Source organism: Cupressus sempervirens, chromosome 10 (assembly GCF_028749045.1).
Source record: "Cupressus sempervirens isolate cs-2001-9-10 chromosome 10, ASM2874904v1, whole genome shotgun sequence".
NCBI classification, from domain to species: domain Eukaryota; kingdom Viridiplantae; phylum Streptophyta; class Pinopsida; order Cupressales; family Cupressaceae; genus Cupressus; species Cupressus sempervirens.
In genome coordinates this window covers 404,039,756-404,064,660 of record NC_143127.1, presented here as the reverse complement: position 1 = coordinate 404,064,660, position 24,905 = coordinate 404,039,756, and positions in this window count along the sequence as shown.

The following is a 24,905-nucleotide window of genomic DNA, read 5'->3' as shown; positions in this document are numbered from 1 at the left end:
GATTAATGTCATTTTCATTATGTGAAAATTCTTTTGTATTGTGCTTTAGTCTTTGTGTCATGTGGGTTTTTCTCTTTATACCACATACTATTGTTTGGATTGTGGCTTCTTCTTATATTGCTGATGCGACTTTCATGTCGAATTTTATCAACTCATAGTTTATGGGGTGCCCCTTCTCTTGTCTCTTTGTGTCACACTCTCCCTATATTCTAATATTATATTTACATGAGATTATTTCTTTAATAAGGGGTTTCCAAATCATGACCAATGCTTTCCTAGACACAAGGTTTTGAATTTCACACCTTTCAATATTATCCAATACTGTGGAACTCCTCAACGGTGTCAATAATTGCATCCTTTGCTATAATTATATTGATCTTTCATCATGTTGGCCAAATCATTGGGAAAAGTCCTTATTTGGGTTTATTTGTTTAATATCAAAATGCTTTCATATTAATATCTAGGATTCTAGGGTAACCCAACTTGAAAATCTAGGACCACATATCTTTCTAATGCACGTGTAAATTTATCTAAAATATTTTCTATAAAAATTTCTAATGCACATGTAAATTTATTTACAACATTTTTTATACAAATTTCCAACACACACATGTAAATTTATTAGACATTAAAAATTATCTATGAATTTCTAAAACATTATTGCACATGTATAAATTTCTAAGACATGTAAATTTATATGTGAAACATATGTAATTCAAATGTAAATATCTAATCTAATAGGTACATAATAAATGCATGTCAAATATGTCAACTATAAATGTAAATTATGGTTAGACAACTCATGAAATATCAAACATGTCAAATATGAGCACTATAAATGTAAAACGTCCCATAATAGGTCTATCTTTATGAGATATAAAAAACAAGTAGTATAAATCTAAATGATCTCATGGTAAATGAATATCAAACATCTTAAACATATGGTCCAAGGTCATGTATATGACATGTATAACTATCAAAAAAATTCCTATCGCAATCCACGATGTGATCAATCACCACAACATCTTGAAGCCTAGGTGCAATGTAAGAACAAATGTATCATCTACATGTGTATATAGAAAATAAATGAAATTTAATTCATTCTTTATAAATACTAACTTATGCACAGACACATTTACTTGTGACTCAAGATGAATGGGGTGAATAGGCCTCTTAAATCTCCACCCTCCCGAGTTGCAAATGCAACCTGTATGTAATAGAAGAAACAAATATATCACATACATTCAAATTTATAATTTACTAAATTGAATATTATATTTAAAAATTAAATAGAAGATCAGTAGATAATTGAATAGACATGTTTATAAATTTTTACCTATGTCTCATGTTGTAAAAGATGGGTAGGTGTCTATAGGTCCCCATATGATATCATTGTCGCAAATATATGTCTACCTATGTCACTCAGGTCAACATCACCAAAGATAATATATGGGATGTCGAGCATAGAATATGTGAGCATGTCTATGAGAAATGATCCTTGTGGTGGGTAAGGTGTTACATCCTCCTCAATTGTGGTCTATGATGGAGCTATAGCTACTACAGGTATGTCCTCTTTCCCCTAACCTTTGTATGCATCTAATCTACCAGTAATGGTACTAGTCACATATGATGGCACTACACTAAGAGTTTGTCCATTCAACATGTGAATAGCTCAATAGGTTGTAATAAAATTGGTTGACAACCATGTACTCATAGCCCTTAAATAGTCTACTAAAGACTCTCTAAAGACCTCTAGTGGAGATGGGATTTCAAACTTGTGATATATATCTCTAGCTAAAGATGATGCACCATCCTATTCCCCTGTAGATGCTAACTATGATTGTGCCATGTATCTATACACTCAATCAATAGACATCTCCTACACCTACATCACAATAGTGGTGATCCTCTCATACACATCTTTATGTGTATCATCTAGAACTCTATCTCTAGCTATAACTAACTCCAAACATTTTGGCATCACCAAAAGGTTTGGACCAATAAATACCCATTTATTAACAAGTGTTAGAGCATTAGGGTGTCTAAATTTATATAAAAACCTACCATAACCCTACCAAACATGGCCAGGGACAATTGTATAATCAACATCATGATGTAGATGAAATTTTGCAAACAATCATTTGCATAAATACAAGGGGAACTCATCCTTTTGGGGCCACAAGTGATGAGCATCCAACCAACAAGGATATATTAAGGGAGCCACTAATGGGATAGTACACCTTATAGCACAATACCTTATGACCTTTTTAAATAGTTGATAATGTGGGAACATGCTCTTCATATTCTCCAATAACACTACATTGTCTATCTCTCTTCATCTCAAGCACCATTGACACTATGAGAGAGAGTGCTATAAAAAGTATCCAAACTCAAACTATTGTAAGGGTTAAAACCAAGAATAATGTTGATCATGATTATCAACTCATCCCTAATTGCAATCACCTTGTCCCTATGTTGTAGGGTAGGTGAAGCTTGTAATCTATGATCAATGACATCAAGTGTTCTCTTTAAGAATTGAAGAGTATCAATGAAAAGTGTCTATCTATCCTAGGTAGTATTAGTGGATCTACACGAAAATCCACTATGTGAATGACCATGTACACTAGCCTCTCAAAAATCACTACCACCAGATGCCATAATGATGAAATATATATACAAACAAAATAAGAGAGCTGATAATAGAGATGTACACACACACACACACACACACACACACACACACACACACACACACATGTATATGTACACAATTTTAAAAACTAATTTAATCAAAACATACTAAATGGATCTTTTTGAATTAATCTACATGAAATTTAAGTACAAATTTGAGTCATATTGTAAAACATATAAAGAAAATTTAACTACATTACATTTTGATTTCATTAATAGGTGCAAATAAAATTTAGATAAAAATTTAAAAAATGAACTTAGTCATACTTGAAAATGTAATCATGATTAGAGAGAAGAGGTTAGGAGTTTGAGAGAGATTTAGGGATTTGTGTGTGTGTGTGTGTGTGTGTGTGTGAGAGAGAGAGAGAGAGAGAGAGAGAGAGAGAGAGAGAGAGAGAGAGAGAGGGGGGGGGGGGGGGGGGTTTAGGAGTGAGAGAGAGAGATGAGGCTAGGGTTGAGAGAGAGAGATGAGGCTAGGGTTGAGAGAGATGAGGTTATTTAAGTTAGAGATAGAGACAAGTTTAGGGATTATGGATTTAGAGAGAGAGAGGGTTTGAGAGAGAGGGGGTTAGGGTTTAGAGAGATGTAGTTAAGAGTTAGAGGGGGGTTTAGGGGTTAAAGAGATGATGTTAGGGATTAGAGAGATGGCGGTAAGAGTTAGAGAGAGGAACTAGGGGCTAGAGAGAGATGGGGTTAGGAGTTAGAGAGAACTAGGGGTTAGAGAGAGAGGGGGGCTAGTATTTAGAGAGACAAGGTTAAGAGTTAGAGAGAGATAATTAAAGATTAGAGAGACGAGGTTAGCAATTAGAGAGATCGGGTTAGGAGTTAGAGAGAGAGGAAATATGGGTTAGAGAAAGTGGAGGTTAGGGTTTAAAGAGATGGGGTTAAAAGTGATAGAGAGAGAGGTTTAGGTGTTAAAGAGATGGGGTTAAAAGTGATAGAGAGAGAGGTTTAGGTGTTAGAGAGATGGGGTTAAAAGTGATAGAGAGAGAGGTTTAGGTGTTAGAGAGATGGGGTTAGGGATTAGAGATAATGGTTTAGGAGTTAGAGAGATGAACTAGGGGTTAGAGAGAGATAGGGTTAGGAGTTAGAGAGAGGAACTAGGGGTTAGAGAGAGAGAGAGAGAGAGAGAGAGAGAGAGAGAGAGAGAGAGAGAGAGAGAGAGAGAGATTATGAGTTACAAACAGATACATGGTTAAGGTTTAGAGAGATGGGGGTTGGAGTGAGAGAGATGGGGTTAGGGATTAGAGAGACTAGGTTAGAGTTAGAGAGAAGTTAGGGGTTAGAGAGAGAGGGGATTAGACATTAGAGATAAGAGGTTAGGAGTTAAAGAGAGATAGAGAGAGAAGGTTCGGAGTTAGAGATAGGTTAAGAGTTTTAGAGTTTCAATTAGAATTTCATTAGGTGAACAATACTAGGTTTTAAGGTTCAATGTAGGAGTTAGAGCCTAATTTGGCTCAATGTGAGAGTTAGAGTTTGATTAGGTTAAATATCATGGTTAAATTGGACTTAATGTTATAGTTCCAGTTAGCTATAATTTATTAGGTTCAATGTTACAGTTTTAGTTAGAGTTTAATTAGGTTCAATATAAGAGGTAGAGTTTGATTTGGTTCAATGTGAGGGTTTTAGTTATTAGTTTCATTTGGTTCAATGTAAGAGTTTTACTTATGTTAGATAAAGTTTTCTATTATTTTCTACATTTCTTAGTTTTTATAATATTTTAAGTAGTATTTTCTAAACTTTTGTCTAACATTTTCAGATGCTATTTAACAAAAAAAAAGTTAATTTTTAATTTATTTTTCTCTAAATAATTTTATATATTATCTAAATAATGAAAAAATGTTTTACAATTTATCTAATTCCTCTAATATTTTCTAATATTACACAAATTTAAAATAAAATATTACAATACTAATTTAAAATAGTAAAACATTAAAGAAAATCAATATAAAACTAATTTATAACTAAGAAAATATAAAACACACTATAATGTTGGACATAATGCCAACATACCTGTTCCGATCAAAATGCTCATGTAGCCTCTACCCACTCCACAATCCTTCGATGTAATTCTGTGCAAATGAGAGATTTCTCATTTCACTATTTATATAAATTTTGAGGGTTCCAGTCGATCCCAACTTGCCCAAACTGAATTAAGCCAGAATAGTTTCAACCAGAAGCGCCTTGCACACATACGTGTTGTGTGGTGCCTAATCGGCACCACATAGATCTAGTCGGGCTCCTTCCACTCGAAACTAATCTAGTTAGATCGGTCAAGTTAGCTAAAAGGGTGACACAGATCCATGCTTTCACCCATCACCATTGATAGGCTTTCTTGGTGTTGGAATATTATATTTATATATTATTATCACAATAGGCAGGGGAGAGGAGGTTTTGGTTTTGTGCCTATTAAAATTTCCTCCTATAATGTATCACAAAATACTAAGAGAAAGAATGCATCCTTGTGTGAATATGTGTGTTGTCAGTAATGTTAGAAAGTAAAAGAATACAAAATTAGGTCCTAGGTGAACATAAAGGAGTTTTTGGGGTTGCAGCTAAGATCAAAAAAGGATTATTTGGATTTTATGTTGTATGTAAATAGGAGAGAGCAAAGAGCATGTGGTTAGAACACCACATCAATTCCTTGTACAAGAAGGAACTACATTTTTTAGTGCTTAGAATTCATGATTGTTTATATTCTTACCCACCTTTGAAAAATCCTAGTTATTTCCCATCATATCCCACCTAGCTTTAAAAATCAAAACCACACAAACCAGAATTTAAAAAACCATAATCAGGGTCAAAAGATACTAAATGAAAATATGATTACCATAAGAATGGTAATGTTGTATAGTTAGGCCACAGGGTCACATTTTTGCTACAAAATCGTACTAATAGGAAGTCGTCCCAAAAATATTGGTGCTACAAATTGTGGCACTCAAATACATCAAGGGTTACTATGTTCTTAGGGTGTAATTAATGAGATTTTTGTAGAGATTTATTTTTAGTATCATGAAATTCCATTTTGAAATAAAATCAAGTTTCAAGATGGGTAATTTTATTTTTAAATGGGCCTAAATGAGGTTTCAAACAATCTCTAGATTTTTGCACCATCAAAAAGATCTCAGTGTCCTGATTCCAACACAATTTGAACGGAGCAAAAAGGAGTCCGTTTGTGCAAGTTATGCTCGGTCAAAATTTTGGTCAACAGGTATACCAGAGGGCTAGATAAGGGGCAAAATCAAACCATCTTAAAAGTGGTCAATAGTGGATTGCAAAATGAAGAGCTTGATAAGAGCTTTCCAATGGCGTTCATTTCGTCAAAAATAGACTTCATATGTGAAAGTTATGGCCATTTGAATTTTGGAGGCAAAATGTAATGGTGATGACATCATCATGATATCAACAGCTTAGGTGATGACACATGTCAAAAATATGAGCAAATAAAATAGTGTCACATGGCACCTCGAGCTCAAATTTGGTCGTTTAAAAGAATTATTGAGGAGGTTTGAACTTTGAACCTCCCTTATCCCACTTTTTCTCCTTGCCACTAAGCCACATGGAGTTCTTAACAATCACCTAACAAACTTTCTATTTAAAGTGTTACAGCCGCCAACTTCAGTTTAAATGGCCTGCAGATTTGAACCCCCAACCCTGTGGTAGTTGTAAAAGATATGTGGCCATTGCACCACGTGTTGGGTTTTGTTATGTATAGGGCATAATTGTTATTTGAGTGGAAACAAACAAACCAACCACTTTTTAAATATGATTTATTTGTTATTTTATTAATAACTAAACCCCAAAATTGTATAAATGCCAAAATATAAAAAATGGCAAAGGGGGTTATTTGAAGGGGGTGTTTTGTTTTATACCCTTAATTGGTTTTGAGCCAATTTAAGAAAACTTTATGTATAAAAAGGAAGGGGGTAGGTCACTTTGAAGATGAAATAGAAGGCAAGGTAGATTTGGAGAGAAATTGCTCTTGGTGAAGTTTTGAAGGATTAGGGAGATTTTTCTAAGAGATTATGAGATCCATTTTTGTACTTCAGAGTATTGCTATGCTATCGAAGTGCTAGAAGAAATGGTCTTCTTGGTGCTTAATTGTAATTGATTTTTGGAGATTAATCGGATGGTCATACTCTATTGGAGCCAACTCAGAGGCATAGTCATAGTTGTGGCAAACTCTGAAATCAAACTTTGTTTGCACTTCCTATCTTCTTCTCTCTCTCAATTCTGTTTATTTCACCTCAAGCTTTTAAGTTTTTGATGCTTAATTTCATTTATGTTAAATGTATTAAGACTTCTGTTGAGTTGTGTTTTAAATTAAGCATTCAATACTACAATTAGTCTAGATCCGTCCATTAGATCAAGTGGTATCAGAGCTCAGTTGACTATTATTGTAGTTATTTTTTTGAATGCTAACAAGATCCAGGATTCAAAAGGGCAAAGACAAGCTTGAAGAATATAATCCTGAGATTGGGAATCGAAGAATATTTTTGAAGATGTCTATTTCTGGAATGGATGTTCCTAATGAGATTAGTGAGCAGGAATTTCGAAGAGAATTCCTTGAGATGAAGGCTAAGGTGGACATTCTTTTTCAAGAGAGACAAGAATGAAAGGAACATGAAGAAGGTTCGTCGAAGCAAGGATATTGTGAAGACAAGATAGGGAAACATCATGGAGATTGTGATAAGCAACAAGATCCATCCTCTTCTTCTTCTCCTCCCTTTTCTCCTTCTTCTCCATCTTCTCCTCATTCTACTTCTTTTAATCCTTTCAAGAGTGGGTATAAGCCTAAGATCAAACTGGATGTAAAAAATTGTGGTGAACTTAATGCTGAAAAATTGGATGATTGGATTCAACAAGTAGAAGTCTACTGTAGAGTCCAGAACCTACTAGATGATGTTGATAGAATTCAATTAGCTACTCTTCAATTAGGAGATATAGCTTTAACCTGGTGGGAGAGTAAGACTAAGGCAGAAGTTTCACAACATGGTAGAGTCAATTTAACTTGGGCAGAGTTTTTTAATGCTCTTAAAAAGCAATTTTATCCCCTAGAACATATGCAACAGTTAATGATGAACTGAAAAATGTTTAGACAAGGGAAAGGTCAAACTGTCCAGGAGTACACCCATGAATTTAGGAAAAGGGCTATTGCTTTGAATGTTCCTTTGTATACCTAGGATACTTTGTTGAAGTACATAGGAGGTCTTCATTCCTACCTTAGACATTCTATTTTGGTATTGAACCCTTGTAATTTGGATGAAGTGTCTATTCAAGCTACACACTTAGAGTCAAGGGGTAAGGGATCTTTTATTGATAACTTTGATAATGATGTAAATAAATCTTCTAAGAATGCAAAGACAAAGAAAGGAAAGAAGGCAGCTACAGTCAAGAAGGATGATAAGCTTTCTTGCACTCATTGTGACAGGAAGGGTCATGATGAAGAACATTGTTGGAAGTTGCATCCTAAATTGAAGCCTAAGTGGGCCCATAAATTTGATTAGAAACAAAAAGGTAAGGAGAAAGCCACAAATGTTGTTATGGATCTTGGTTTAGATTCAGATGATGAGACTAAGATAATAGCTATGGGTTTGAAAGGTAAAGCTCCTATTTCTAGTGTTTCTGTTGCTAGTTGTGCTTCTACTTCTACAGTAAATGATTTGTTTGAAGATAAGAAAAGGAATGAGCTTTTTCATTTAAGGGTTGTTGCTAAGAACACTAAAATTGATGCACTCATAGATAGTGGTTCTCAAGTGAACTTGATTTCTGAGAGTATTGTGAGAAACTTGGGATTGAAAACCACATTACATAAGAAACCTTATCCACTAGGTTGGATTTGTGAAAATGATAAGTTGCAAGTAACAAGACAATGCACCTTAAGATTCGCAATCACTAGTAAGTTTGCGGATAAAGTACAGTTTGATGTGGTTCCACTGGATATCTATGGGATAGTGCTTGGTAGCCCTTATCTTTATTATTGAAAAGCAATTTTCTATAGGGAGAAGAATCATTATCACTTGTTTAAAGATGCCATTCAATATATTGTGCATTCTCACAGAATTAAGACTGATCATTCTTTTGCAAACACAGGGTAGTTAAAGAGGGTAATTAATGCAAGTAAAGAGTTAACTCTTATGACTATTAGTATAGGTGGTTCTACACTTGAACTTGGAGTAGCTAACCAAGGTCAGATGTTGTAGGATGCACCCATAGTACAATATGAGGGAATGATGATTGAAAGCATTGATGGTTCCCTGGGTAAAAATGTTCCTATTGTGAAGGATCGATATGTTGTTGATTTATTCTCTTTCATTTCTGCATTATTGTTTAGCTTGATGCTAGTCAATGTTTGTTGGTTAGTGGCTACGACAACTGATGTAGATGTTTATGAAAGTGATAGAATAATGTTTATGATCAACAATGTTGTTGCAGTCTTCATTGTGCTTGTGAGCCAGGTATTCAGATGTACAGATGATACAGGACAAGTGGAGAGGCCAAGTCCTCACTTAATGTTAGAGTAAATTGCACTTTTGGAGGTCCAAAAGGTCTTCAATGGGGAGGCCTGATCCGATGGATAATTTTAGTGAAAATTGAAGTGTCTTCAAATTTCCAAATTTTTGCACCATGAAAAAGATCTCAGCGTCCTTATTCCAACACAATTTGAACACAGCAAAAAGGAGTCCATTCGTGCAAGTTACTCTCAATCAAAGTTTTGGTCAACAGGTAGACCAGAGGGCTAGATAAGGGGTAAAATAAAACCATCTTTAAAGTGGTCAACAATGGATTTCAAAATGAAGAGCTTGATGAGAGCTTTCCAACGGTGTTCGTTTTGTCAAAAATGGACTTCATATGTGAAAGTTATGGCCGTTTGAATTTTGGAGGCAAAATGTAATGGTGATGATGTCATCATGATATCAACAGCTTAGGTGGTGACACATATCAAAAAATGAGCAAATAAAATAGTGCCACATGGCACCTCAAGCTCAAATTTGGTCGTTTAAAAGAATTATTGAGGAGGTTTGAACTTTGAACCTCCCTTATCCCACTTTTTCTCCTTTCCACTAAGCCACATGGAGTTCTTAACAATCACCTAACAAACTTTCTATTTAAAGTGTTACAGCCGCCAACTTCAGTTTAAATGACCTGCGGATTTGAACCCCCAACCCTGTGGTAGTTGTAAAAGATATGTGGCCATTGCACCACGTGTTGGGTTTTGTTATGTATAGGGCATAATTGTTATTTGAGTGGAAACAAACAAACGACCCACTTTTTAAATAGGATTTATTTGTTATTTTATTAATAACTAAACCCCAAAATTGTATAAATGCCAAAATATAAAAATGGCAATGGGGGTTATTTGAAGGGGGTGTTTTGTTTTATACCCTTAATTGGTTTTGAGCCAATTTAAGCAAATTTAATGTATAAAAAGGAAGGGGGTAGGTCATTTTGAAGATGAAATGGAAAGCAAGGTAGATTTGGAGAGAAATTTCTCTTGGTGAAGTTTTGAAGGATTAGGGAGATTTTTCTAGGAGATTATGAGATACATTTTCGTACTTCAGAGTATTGCTATGCTATCGAAGTGTTAGAAGAAATGGTATTCTTGGTGCATAATTGTAACTGATTTTTGGAGATTAATTGGATCAGTCATACTCTATTGGAGCTAACCTGGAGATGTAGTCACAGTTGTGGTGAACTCCGAAATAAAACTTTGTTTGCACTTCCTATCTTCTTCTCTCTCTCAATTCTGTTTATTTCACCTCAAGCTTTTGAGTTTGTGATGCTTAATTTCATTTATGTTAAATGTATTAAGACTTCTGCTGAGTTGTGTTTTTAATTAAGCATTCAACACTGCAATTAGTCTAGATCTATCCATTAGATCAAATACATATCCTTACCCAAGGAATGTCAATAATATGTAATCTTGCAGTGTTGAGTCATTGGGTAGAAAATTTTTATGCTCAAATTCCACATTCAAATAGTTCCCTTTCACGTGTAGTTGACTATGAATATGATGGTTACAACTTAAGTAGTCAAGAATTACAATAATTTAAGGTCACATTTTAAAAAAATATCATTTTCAAAAATGTAACCCCTCTATCAGAAAGTAATGTCATAAAATAGGGCTAAATGTTGGTGTGTAGATACTTTATTCTATTTTTTTCAAGGATGATAACTATAATGTTGTAAAAGTTAAATTTGATGCAATTATAATGTTCAAGTCATATAAAGAAAGGGTTGACAAGGAAAGTGGTAAGATTTTTTTCTTTTTGAGATATGATAGAGGAGGATAGTTTTAGATTACAAAAAAAATAGGTTTTGAAGGGACCCTGAAACCCTTTTACATCCTCAAAAAAGGAAAAAACACACTAACCAAAAGGAAAGAGTCCATAAACCTACTAAAAACTAGCATCAAAATCAGGTTTTATAGGGACTTGAAACCACTATTAAAGTCCAGATAATAAACCCAGGTTTTACAAGGACCTGGAACCGATAGTATATATAAAAAACTAAAAACTAGAAACTAGGACCAAACACGGGAATGAGAAGAACCAGCCAGCAAATAGGACCAACATAGGAACCTGACCAGAAAAGAAGACCCAGGAAACTATTGCAATTCTATAATCATCTTCATAGCCTCCTTACAAATCTTAGTTGTATCCTAGATGGAGTTAACAGTCGAAGAAGCAACATCAATCAAAGCTTTTTTCCTCGAACTCTATCTTGTCCTCTTGCTTGGGCCCTCTGAAGATATGGTTACTTCTTTAGCTCTTTTACCCTGAGTTGCCGCAATTGCACAGATGCTAGAGGTAACTTGCTCCATTTTTGTTCCACTTTCCCTGATGAGCAATCTAAGATTCTACTCATAGTCCTTTAGTCTTTTTGGGATATCTCCCATTTGCACCTCCATGTGTTGAATAATAGCCTGGTCAGCCTCCTAGTTATGTTGCAATGTATCCACTTTCTTCTTCAACCCCATTATTTCATTATATAACCAGGAGTGGACCTAAAGGAAAGAGTTAGGTTTTTGTTTAGCAGAATGGAGGAAGGAAAGACAGGTTTCCCTCTCCATGGAGTCACCCACATCATCAACAATGGTGTGTGGAATAGGACCATCTTTATCAATGTGAATCCCCCCATCCAACCGTTCCATTTCACCAGGCTCCTCTTGAATATGGTGGCTCTTTCCCACCTTATCATGTCCCTCTGTCTTCTTCAGAGGAGTGGAAGCTTTCCTTGTGTTTTCCTCCTCACTCAAAATGGCTAAATCATTATTATTTTTCTCTTTGTCACCTCCCCTAGACTCGAGATGAGTGTCCTCATTTTTAGACTTGCTCTGTTCTAAATTCACCTCTGTAGTATCTTCCTCTCCCCTCCTCATTATTATCTTTCAAGTCTTGGTAACCATCCAAGTTAGAGCTAAACTCCCCAGCATCTGTCCCCTCCTCTTCCTCAAGGGCCTCCTTATCAGAGCCATCAGTGCTCTCCACCTCAGTGTCCTCTTCCTCAATATGTCTTTGAGAACTAGAGGGTTTCAATTTGACCTTTGTTATCTTTTTAACACTGTCATCCATTTTTCCAGTAACAAGATTAGGACTCTTATTCTTGGCAATAGACGGGGATGAAGCAATGGACTTATTTTTACAAAAACCCTCAATGAGTAAAATTAGACCTTCATGTAATATGGGTCAAGACTGTTTCTTTTTATGGGCATTCAAACTTTGGAGCAAAGAAAATTACAAATAGAAAGGGAAGGAGATTCTATCCTTGTACCTGAAATGGTTAAGAAAACAAAATGGAATTTGTGCACCCTTTTACTTCTACCATCAAGGATGAAATATTTGTGAATACAACCAAGTACATCACGCCAAATACCTTTTATCTATTGCACATCAAGGAAGTCGCCGCTCTTTTCCAATTGCAGTTCTTCTTCTTCCATCTTTGAGAATTTTTCGTAGGCCGTGTTGGAAATACTGGTCTACTTTGAAAACTTGATACCTTTCATGGGAAGATCGGTGACTTCAGCAATGAATTCCTCAATCAGCTTAACAGACACTCCATGTAGGGTAACTTTGTCATCCACCTAGTTTTTAAAGAAGGCAATGGTGACATGGGGTTTGAATCCATGCAACCGCTCCAAGTAGCTGGCCACCTTCCCTTTCTGGAGAATCTTCCAAACGTCCTGCCTAGCCTTCCAATCATCACATTTTTTGGGTTCCTACTTCCTCGGTTCACCTCCCATATTGTAGAGCATACAAAAAACTAGAGACACCCAGATATCAAATGCCAAGAGAAAGAAGTGAGACCAATTTTTAATGACACGATATTGATAATGCCTTTTTGAGGATACGTGTAGAGAGAAAATAGCCTTCACATGAATGTACCTCCGAGGGAGTGCTAAACTGACAATCGTAAGGTCACTCCCTTAAATCATTAAATTTCTAATTCAAGCTAATCTTTCCCACTCTGGAATGAATAACATCATAATTAATGATCACTTTAAGATCCACTTGTTTGTGCAAGTCATTGAGCCACCTCATCTTTTGCCCCATTTGAATAGCATGATTAGCTATCCAATCAGCAACCCCGTTGGATTCTCTATAAGTATGGGAGATGACCACCTTTTCAAAATTTTGAAAAAGAGTTTTGATTTTCATAACCGTTGCCTCTATAGACCAAGAGGTAGTATTTTTTTTATTAAGGATATTTATAATATTCAGAGAGTCACCTTCCAACCATAATTTGGAGTACCGCAGCTCAACAGCTAAAATGGTAGTATAAAGGGCAATAGTAGCTTCAACAATATGACTATTTGAGTGACCAATAGGGATTGCAACAACATCAATAACATTTCCCATGTGATCTCTAAGAACACCTCCACATCTTGCTCTTCCCAGATTTCCCTTGTTTGCTTCATCAAAATTTCCTTTGATCCATCCATTAGGAGGAACAAGCCATTTTATAATCGATCTAGGATTATCAATTTTCAACTTAGGATCTTGAGATCTTGAAGGGTGATCAAGTTGGAAGGTCTAAGCAGGCTCCCTCTAGGACAAAAAATTCTCCTTGCATGCTCTGATAATATTCTGACCCAACACCCAACCTGGAAGATCTTTGTTTTTGAATATCATGTTATTTCTTTCTTTCCATAAACCCCACCAAAGATGGGGAAGTGTTAGTTTCCAAAGAAATTGAGCATTAGGATCCTTTGAGGGGCATCTCTAGCTCTTGAAAGCAAGCTCCACATTGTTTTGATGAACCCATGTCATGCCCCAAAAGTTCAAAATTTTAGTCTAGACTTCTTGAGAAAAAGAACAACTCGAAAACATATGATCTCTATCTTCATAACCCTTTCTGCATAAAGAACACCTGTTAACAAAATTTATACCTCTTTTTTGCAAATTATCTAGACTCAAAATTTTGTTTTGGAGAAGAGTCCAATAGAAAATGTTAATTTTGGGAATGAGACCCTTAATCCAAGCTAGAGTCCAAAGAGGTTGATTGTTCTTATTCTTAGGAGCAAAGATAGAAGAGACTTTGAAATTCCCACTAGGTTCAGCAAACTAGATAATCTCATCCTCTAGACAGGGTTAAAGAGAGACATCATTAAGGGATAATTGGATATTCTTGAACACTTGGCTAACATCAGTTAAACTCACCCATGAGTCATTCTGCCAATAATGACAAACAAGAAGGAAAAATCTTTGCTTGCAATGATCAATAAAGGTCTTGTCATTAAAATCTTCAGTCAAAGGGTGATCCAAAAGCCATATATCTTCCCAAAAATTCACTTTAAATCCATTGCAAACTTTCCAAGCACAACCTTTTTTTAAAGTATTCTTGGTCCCCTAAACAACTACCCATATGGAGGAAGAATGAATAGCATCAGGAGAATCAAGGAAATCAGGAAGGGAGTAGGCATTGGAGAGATACTTATGTTTCCATATGGAACTCCACTCTCTATTGTCATGATACACTCTCCACCCCTGTTTGGCAAGAAGGGCTTTATTCAAACTACTGGTTTTCCTAATTCCTAATCCCCCTTCACTATGAGGTTTACAAACTTGGTCCCAAGCAATTAAAGACATTCTCCTTTTATCCTCTGAGCTAGACCATAAGAAATTTCTTTGAATTTTATCAATTAACTAAGAAAATTTAGAAGGAATTCTAAAAAGAATTAAAGCATAAGTAGGAATGCTCTGGAGACAAGCTTTGAGAAGATTTAACTTACCATCTTGGCTTAAAATATTACCTTTCCATCTCGCCAACTTTTTGCTGAATTTGTTAATAAGATCTTCCCAGAAAGCATCAGGGACCTTCAGACCAAGGGGGAGCCCCAAGTAAGAGGAAGGGAGAGAACCTATAGAACAACCCAAGGTTTTAGCAATTTTAATTTGTCTGTGGATAGGGGTGTTCATGAAGAACACAACACTTTTTCTCTAGTTAACCCCTTGACTAGAAGCAATAGAATATAAGTTAATAGCTTGTTTTAAAATTCTAGCTTCCTTCACTTCAGCCTTTCCCATGAAGATAGTATCATCAAAAAATTGACCATGGGAGCAAGTTAATGGTTGAGAAGAAGGTTGTAAGCCCTTGAGAAGACCTTTATGGACCAAGTCCCCAATAAATCTCCCCAAAAAATCAGCCATAATAACAAAAAGGATGGGGGATAAAGGATCACCTTGTCTTAGTCCATGAGAAGGAAAAAAGAAGGGAGAGGAACTACCATTAACCAAGACCGCTATAGAGACAGTAGAAACCAAGTGGTGAGGATAGTTAATGTCTAATGAGTTTGTTGATTTTTTTATGGATCATGGAATTAAAAGGAAAGAATTTACACCTAGAATACCACCACATAATGGTATTACAAAGAGGAGGAATAGATCCATTGTTGATTGTGTGAACACATTGTTGAATTAGAAAGGTGTTGCACAAATATACTAGAGAGAAGCTATAAGTACCTGATATTTACACCCTCAACCAAGTTTAGTTGAAGAAAGGTACAAACAAGACACCCTATGAACTCTCATATGGTCGAACACTGACTATAAGTTATTTCAAAATCTTTGGAAGTAGGTTTTACATTCATAAGGGTGCTAGAAATGGAAAATTTAATTGAAAAGGAAATGAAGGGATATTCTTGGGATACTTTACTAGAATCAAACCATATAGGTGTTTGATTAAAGTGACTTTGTCTATACTGTTGGTCTGACTTTTTCTACAGTAAAAAATTTTTCAGTTAAACCATAGAAGAGTCAGATGTTCTATGTCTAAGTGAAGTATAAGGTTTTGGATAAACCATCTGTAAGAAATATTCGCCATATAAGCCCTATATTCATCCCTATTCATAAATGGTCGGGCGCGAAATTTTCAAATTTTAAAAGAAGCGAATATGCTTTCTTCTTCCTTTTCCTTTCTCCAGGGTTACCTTTTTTCCTATTTGTCCCAACCATCAGATCCGATTAGATCTACCGCTGGCGTTACCTTGCTATTGAAAGTTGCCTGCTCATTAAGTATAGCGAGATAGCGAGTGTTGAGTTTGTAAGCGGTGGGACCATGAAGTGAAGGTGCGGCGATCGAAGATTTGCTTATTAATTGCTTTATTTTGCAGGTACACTTTGCAATTCGCCATAAAAAGGGGGAGAAGGACCCACTAGAATATCTGACATCAGAGCCGGAATGTTGATTTTTTCCGGAAGCTCCACCACCTCGCTATCGGAAAATTTAGGCACTTCACCATTAGCGAAGTAGCGAGGCCACGTGAAAATCTGAAAATGATGACATTGCATCCTGCTTGTATCATGATTACACCAGGTGGCATGACCAGTCATAAATACCGTTGTCAGAATCAATTTTAATTAACAGAAGTAATTACTGGGTACCCCTTGCGTTTTTCGGCACGGAATCCTTTAAAGTGCCGAAGCTCGCTACCTCACTATCGGAAAATTGAGATGCTTCATCGTTAGCGAGTTAGCGAGGCCCCGTAAAATGCCAAAAGATCGGCAAGATCTATGATGACGTGTAATGACAGATGACTGTGATAATTTTGACATGTGCCAGCTATGCAGAGATCCGATTCTCATTAATACCTACCTGACTAAATGTACAAGAAATCTGGAACATCAGCTTGAAGTGAATCAACGGAGCTCGCTACCTCGCTATGAAGAGTTGCAAGGAAGATAATTACCGCGACATAGCGAGATGGGCCCACCGCCTTCTTTCTTAAGAAGTCCTGTAGCGTATCTTTCGATCATTTCTTGATCCGATCAACGGTTGTCGCCGCCTCGTCATGGCAAGGTGCTTGTTCTTTATGCATAACGAAGTAGCGACATGCTGACACGTGTTCTCCGTCGTCAGTGGGTCTAAAGGTAAGCACCATCAAAAGAAAGAATTATGTACGTGGCAAGCTCTCATTGGGTAATATAACTGACATGGCAAGTATAACTCCTAGTTGTTCTCTTTGTACCGCATGATCGTAGGATCTTTGAAGATCAACGGCGCAGTTTTAAATAAAAAATGTAGTGCCACTCTCTGTATTAATTAGACAAGAAAGCTTTGTCCGTGAGAAAAAACAGAGTATAATACAGAGAGATTGCATCAGTTTCATTTCACGTGAGAAAAGATTTGAAGCCATTCTTGTGCAGAAGCTATTACTGAAAGAAAGGCCTGCCAAGGTTGATAAGAATTGTCAAGTTATCTGTTCGCTGAAATTTTGCAGGAATTCAAAGGAGAATTGAGACAGAATTCAAGTAAGTAAAACTGCCATCATCTTTGTGAGCTTTTAAGTTTTAAAAAGGATAGCCCAAGATGCCTCCTAAGAAGGGATTTACAGGAGCAGTAAACTACCTGGATATAAATGTGCATGATGATTTGCTTGAGCTACTTCCCGAGTCCACTGTAGAAATGGTGCAAGTTAAGAGGTTAACCTCACTCAATCCTAGGCTTAGGGTAGCTGATGGATTGTATGATAAGGGTAATTGGGTCCGGGATGCTCAAACTGCTCAGACTGGTTTGAGTTTATTCAAGAAATGGTTTGCAGAGAGAAAGTTATATGCCCCTCATGCCAACATTTGGAATTTTGATCTTGGGAAGCTTGTTGTTCCCAGCGTGTTTATGGATTTTGACCTGCTTGAAGCCATAGCAAAAAACTATGACCAAGCCACTAAGGTAGTGAGGAGAATAGATGGTGAGGCTTTAGTTACCATCAGTCCTGAGGAGATTAGGAAGGTTTTCAGTCTGGGACCCCTCACCATGTATCATGTGCCCATTAATCTGATAGATTTAGAAAAAGAATATATATCCAAGAGGGATGTAGTTAGACAGGGTGCACTGAAAGCCCACATAGGCCGGATTGGAGGCCTCCCAACCATAACATCATCTTCTAAAGAGCCCTTCAAGAAATCATGTTTTAATGCCAGGGCAGTGGAGATATATAGGACCCTGTGCAGAGTCTTCGGAGAGGGCGAAGAAGACTTTATTCCGGTGAGCTTCATGTATATGATCACCCAAATCTCTTCTTTTGGTGTGGAAATAATTTTTGATTTTGCATCTTACTTGGCAAATGAAATCCATCATGGATTGGTGGGGATTGCACAGGGCAAGGTGGAAAAGGTTTGGGGTCAGTATTCCTTACTGATGCATATGTTTCTTTTTAAAGGGGCCACTTATTTTGGTAAAGAAATGGTTTTAAATAGGGAACAAGAAGGGGAAGCACTACCAGTCCAATTATGGAGTGCAGACATGACCTGGGAAGCAGAAAATGCCAGCTTCGTTAGATTTGATAGGCACTTTGCCTCCAAACTAAGGTGCCTCTTATTGAGTGACAATCCCAGAATCCCTAAGGCATTAATGCACCTTATCAGGCCTATGGACAAAACCCACAATCTAAAAGTTTCACATAATTGGGGAGATATTATCCCATATTCAGTCTCAACGGTCATCAGGGTCTATGGTTTCAAAGGAACACCCCATGTGTTACCCTATCAGGTACCTTTAAAGGTAGGGATAGCTGAATTTTTGTGGCAGTTGGGAGGAGTGGAGGAGGCCTTTTTGCACAAAAGGGGGACAGGATCAATTTTTCCTACTTGTACTATAGCCCACCAGTTTGTGATAACTAAAGAAGGGTGGGTCTTTCTCCATAAATTTTTGGATCAATATAAAATGGCAGTGTCTCACTCTCATTTTTGTGATACAGAAGGTTTCTTTAACTCTTCCCTTAGATTGAGAATCAAGCTTCATCCATTTCAGCATGAATTCTATTTTCCTGAAGATATAATAAGAAATGAATACTCTCTCCATGAGCAAGAAATTAAGAAAGAAAAATGGAGAGTCTATTCAAAAGTTTTGGAATTCATTAATTGTTTTGATAAAAATTTCAGTCCTCTTAGTAATGCTGCAAACAATGCAGATAAAATACATAAGCTCATGAGTAATTTCTCTGAGATAATGGAGGTAATGAATGAGAAGAAACAACATTTTATTAATTCTTTTCCAGATAAAGCCAGAGAAATTATGAGAAAATTGGGTTTCACTCCCAACATTGGAATAGGTCCACTGGTGGTACGAAAGAAAATAGGATATACTATTGTCCGACAGCAGGTGCCCATTGTGCATAAAGAAAAACAGATTGTTGGATCCACCAGCACTGTCCTAGAAGAAAGACCCCCTGAACCTTCCCCCAAAAGAAGGAGAATAATAAGGGAGGAAGAATCCCCTGATGAAAGTGGCTCACCTTCTCAAACCCCAATAAGAGTTGAGGAAGAACAGCTCACCAATGAGCAATTCGAACAAATGGGGTCACAAGGAGAAATTTTTGTTACACAAGCAGAGATTGATGAAGGGAACCCTCGGGAACCCCCTGTACCAAGTTTTGAATTAACTACAGCAGATTTCAGAGGAAGGGAATTGGACCCTGTTTTGGAACAAGCCAGTCAGCATTTTTTGTCTGATAACAATTTTGTAAGATCTAGGGCTTTCCATTAGTTTGCGTGGAGAGTAAACATGCACATTTTTGAGCAAAGGTGCAATAATATGAGAGCAGAACATCTAGAAATGGATGAGCCTTCCATTCAAAATCTAATAAAGGAACAAATGGTTCAAGAGTTCCAAAATATAACCCCTGATGAGGGAAGACAGATGGTAAAAAATGCTAATATTTTATTATTGCCCAATTGGGACATTGCTGACGCATTAATTTTTAATTCTGTTTCAAATAATTTAGGCCTCCAGGATCCAAATAAAGAAGAATTCTTGGGTACAACATTCAGCAATGATCAAGCTGCCCTTGTTATGTGGTCCCTGAGAAGAGGATCCAGAATTACTTCATCACAGCCTGATGATTCAGGATTGACAGGGAGTATCATTGTAAGAAGAGTTGCTGACACTTCCAATGTACAAGCAGCCCACATGAATGTGGATTATTCTGAATTTGCCCTGGCTACTGCGGAAAGAGAAGAGAGGGAAATGATGGATATGCATAATAAATATGAACTAGTGGTGGAAGCCTATAATCAAGAAGTAAAGAGGAGAATTGAGTTAGAAAACAGGGTATCTCAATTGGAAAAGGTACTTGGAAAGAGAAAAGTGGGAGAATCCAGTACACTAAGAATTGCATATCCCCCACAGTCATCTGTGGGATTAACCCCTATTATTGAGATACCTGACACCCCTGAAAGACCCCAATTCTATACTGTAGAGGAATTTGAAGCAGAAAAAACCAAATTGCATGAGTGGCAGATAGAATTTAGAAATCAGCAGGAAGAGAAATGGAGGCAGGGTGTGACATACTTGAGGGATAAAATACAATGGTCAAATTTTTATGACCAGTTGACAAGGATTGTAGCCCTCATAGATGAGTTAAATAAAGAAAAGAATGGACTAGATTCTCTTGTACAGAAGTGGAGACAGAGAAATAACGATGTTACAATTATTTGTATATCTGTAGTTCAAATGCCTTACCATCAGGTTGAGAGGATTTTTGATTTATTGAATCAATTAGATAATTTTGAAAATAAAAGAGATTCTTTACAGAGGAAATTGACACTCTGTTTTTCAAGATATCTTGCTAAAAAATTCACCCTATTTCCTTGTGCCTTAGAATCTGTTGATACAGTAAAGGAAAAGGACAAATGGAAAAAGGAAATGGATGAATTATTTGATAACAGAATAACAAACATCATCAGTGAGACTGGCTATTGGTTTTGGGCAAAGACAAATGAAGAGCTGGTAAAGATACAATTGTATTATGCTGATATAAGAAAAGAATTCGATGATTTAGAAGAAAATGCCAATTCTTTAATAAAGATACAAAGAGAAATCGTAAGTTTTGAATGGCCAGATGATGATACTTTCAACAGATGGAAAGATCAGTTTAGTGAACAGATGTCAGGAGAAGATGACGAGGAAGATGTAAGAGTAATAGTTACTCTTATAGTCAGCAATGATGACATAGAAAATCCCCAGGTTAAAGTGATTTTGCATGTAACAGAAGATGATACATCACTTGCAGACCTTATGGGTATGTACTCTGAAGATGAGGAATGATTGCGAGAGCAGATCATAACAACCAAGAAGCATAACAGAAAGGGACCCGCCAAGAAGTGTTGTTGTAATCAACCTTTCTGTTATTCTTGTTTTTTGTTTTTCAACAGAAGGACACCTGTCACCTACTGTAGCCTGAAGCTTGTTGCATCTCACATTATTTAAGTGAGATCCCAAGGCTAAAGATAGGGCCGAATTTGGTTTTCACTAAGTATTGTGCTTAGTTCTTTTTTGGTCCAAACATTTTGGAAAAGAAATTTATAGTATACTTTTTCTGTCAAAATTTCTGAGATATGGATGAATGTAGAAAGAACTGTGCTTCTTCTATGAAGGTTTTTCTGGGTCTTTTGTAAAGGATATACCATTTTCAAAGGAAATGAAAAAAAATTATGAACTGTCCCCATATTTGTTCTTCTCTGAATTTTGTCTCCTTTTTAATACTGAACTACCTTGATGTTGTGTAAGTAAAAGGTTATGCAACTGATTGCAATTTAGTAAGATTGTACATCCATTTGTTATTGCTGTTAATTCAATGGATTAAGTAAAGGCTTTGATGAATGTGATGAGGTTGCTTGGGTGTTAATAAGGATTTTTGAATGATAAATTCTGGTAAGAATTGCTGATGAAAATTCGTTGCAAGGCAACAAATTAGATCTAAGAATTTACTTGACTCTGAATTCCCAATGGATTAGGCACTGATCGAAAGTATTTCAGCCAAAAGAGAAGTATATTATAACTAGCTTTTTTCAAAATACATCATAAAATCAATTTTCATTTATCTTTCCTGTAAGATTTTCAAAGTTGGCCAGCACTTGCCTGCCTAGATTGTTTTAGCTTCATTTAGCCATTGTTGTTGGAAACATCTGCAGAGCTATAGAAGATTTCTTGGCCATATCTGTTCAAGGGATGTGTTTATCAGTTATTTACCTATATGTTTGAAGATTTGGAGATGAGAATCAAAATGAAACTAAGGATAATTCTCATACAATTATTCCATCTTTGAACCATCCCCGGGTGCACCCGCCCTGGTTTTACAGAGCCAAAAGAGTAGAAAACCGTCTAAGGTTTTGTTGAAGTTGGGCCCTAATACTTTGCATATGCAAGTGATAATGAGAATTGGCTATTCTTTAGGTTGTGTATGTACTAATATCTAGGTACTAAGCCTTTTTGTCGCTTAGTAGTTTTAGTACTGTTAACATCAAAATAAAACTCCAACATATACTATGGTTAAAAGTAATTTTTTTAGAATTGATGAGTTTGCAAATAAGAATGATGAGGAAAGAAAGAAGGAAGTTGAAGACTATAAAAAAATCATCTATGTACAAGATGAAGCACCTGATACTTTACCCAAGCACCAAACCAAGTCACGACAATGCTACATAAGCAACACCAAAGAGAAACTAAGAAACATCTTGAAGTTCATGAGTCATAGATAGAGAACACCACATAAAATGATGAGCCGCAACCAAGTGTTGAGAATCATGTTGAAGAACAAAGAACTGGGCCTATTTTAGAAAAATATCTCAGAAGGCATCACTCATAGAGTCATAATATTAGAGATAAGAATGTTGGATTCATGACAAGAAGTAAGCTAAGAGACAATAAATTCTTGATTTATGAGTTTGAGTCTAGAACAATAAAAGATGCACCTAAGAATGATGATTATATCAATCCAATTTATGAAGAGATGGATGAAATTGAGAACAATAATACAGGAACATTGGTACCAAGACCTAAAGACAAAAATTTGATTAGAACAAAGTGGATTTTAAGAAATAAATTGAGTGTGAAAGGAGAAGTTGTGAGGAATAAAGAATGATTTGTATGTAAATATTTTTTTACAAGAAGAAGGAATTGATTATGTTGAAACCTTTGCACCTATTGCAAGATTGGAAAGAGTGAGAACTCTACTTTTATATGCTTCATATAAAAGATTCAATGTATATCAAATGGTTGTCAAGTATGCATTTCTTAATAGAATTCTCGAGCAAGTTGTTTACACTGAACAACCTAAACAATTTGTGGAGAAAAATCAGAGGCACTTGGTATGTAAACTAAACAAGGCTCTATACAGATTGAAGTAAGCACCTAGAGCATGGTATGAAACATTACATTCCTATTTAATCATAATTGGTTTTGTCAGAACTAGTGATAACAATAATCTATATTTGAAGATTGAATCTAAAAATAAGGTATTGATAGCTAAAATATTTGTTGACGATATTATTATTACAATATAGGATTGTCATTGCACCAAAAGATCAACCTGTCAATTCTTGATACAACCACTAGACTTATGGAACACATGAGGTGGTTAAGCCATGTCACAAATCCTAAAGGGAAATGTTGGTGGTTAGTCCAAAAATCCCCCCCTCAACATTACCCAAGGAGATTTGAACCTGTGACAAGCTTTGATACCAGTTGTTACAAGCTAGGATTGTCATTGCACCAAAAGATCAACCTATCAATGCCTAATACAACCACTAGACTTATAGAACACAAGAGGTGGTTAAGCCATGTCACAAATCCTAAAGGGGAATGTTGGAAGTTAGTCCAACAATTATCTATGGAGGAAATGAAATGATGTGTAAGTAATTTATTGATCAATTGAGTAAAAAAATTGAAATTTCTATGTTTGGTGAGATAAATTTCTTTATTGTTTTACAAGTTCATCAAGAAAAAGGAAGAATATATGTTACTCATTCCAAATAGAGTGAGTCAAGACTAGTTGACACCCCAATGGTTATTGGATGTAAATTGTCTAAGGAAGATAAATCAACATAAGTTAATGAGGCATTATACAAGTCTATAATTAGAAAGTTACAATATGTAGTTCGTAGTAGACCTGTTATTGCACATGCAATAGGAATAGTTGTAACATTTTTAGCTAATCCTAAGGAGACACACATGATTGTAGTGAAAAGTATATTTAGGTATTTGAAAGGAACTAAAGATTATGGATTATGGTATATGAAAGAAGGTGATTTTTAACTAATATTATACATTGATGTTGATTGGAAAGGAAATATTGATGACAAAAGAACACTAGTGGTGGAGCTTTATTTTTAGGAGAAATATTGGTAACATGGATAAGCAAGAAGCAAATTTGTATCTCACAATCCATTGTTGAATCTAAGTATGTGGTTGTAATTAATTATTAAAATATTTTATGGAAACAACTATTGGAAGGTATGCAAGAGGAAGTCATAGAGCTTGTTATTATCAAGTATCACTACTTGAGAGATAAAGTTAAAGAAAAATAAGTCATATTGGATTATGTGAAGACTATATAGAAGATTGTAAATATATTCAAAGAGTCATTGCCTAAGGATGTTTCATAAATTCATTTATTATGAATATATCTTATGGAATTGATGTAAAAGTTCACACTTATGGAACTATCCTAGAGTCACAATGATGTTTATAACAAATAATATGAAATAAATACATGTAAGGTACAAGGTATAATTACAATGTTTTATAAGTTTCACTTTGAAGCTTATAGTTATCTTTGACATTTCTTTGAAAGGGGGAGTGATGTAGTGAATACTCAAAAGGGGAGCATGAAACAAACCAAGTCCAAGGAGAACTAAGAAGCAGTATAGGAGAATGGATGGAACATATTGTACACCTTAAGGGGAAGAATAAGTTGATTATGTTGTTGAATAGTAAAG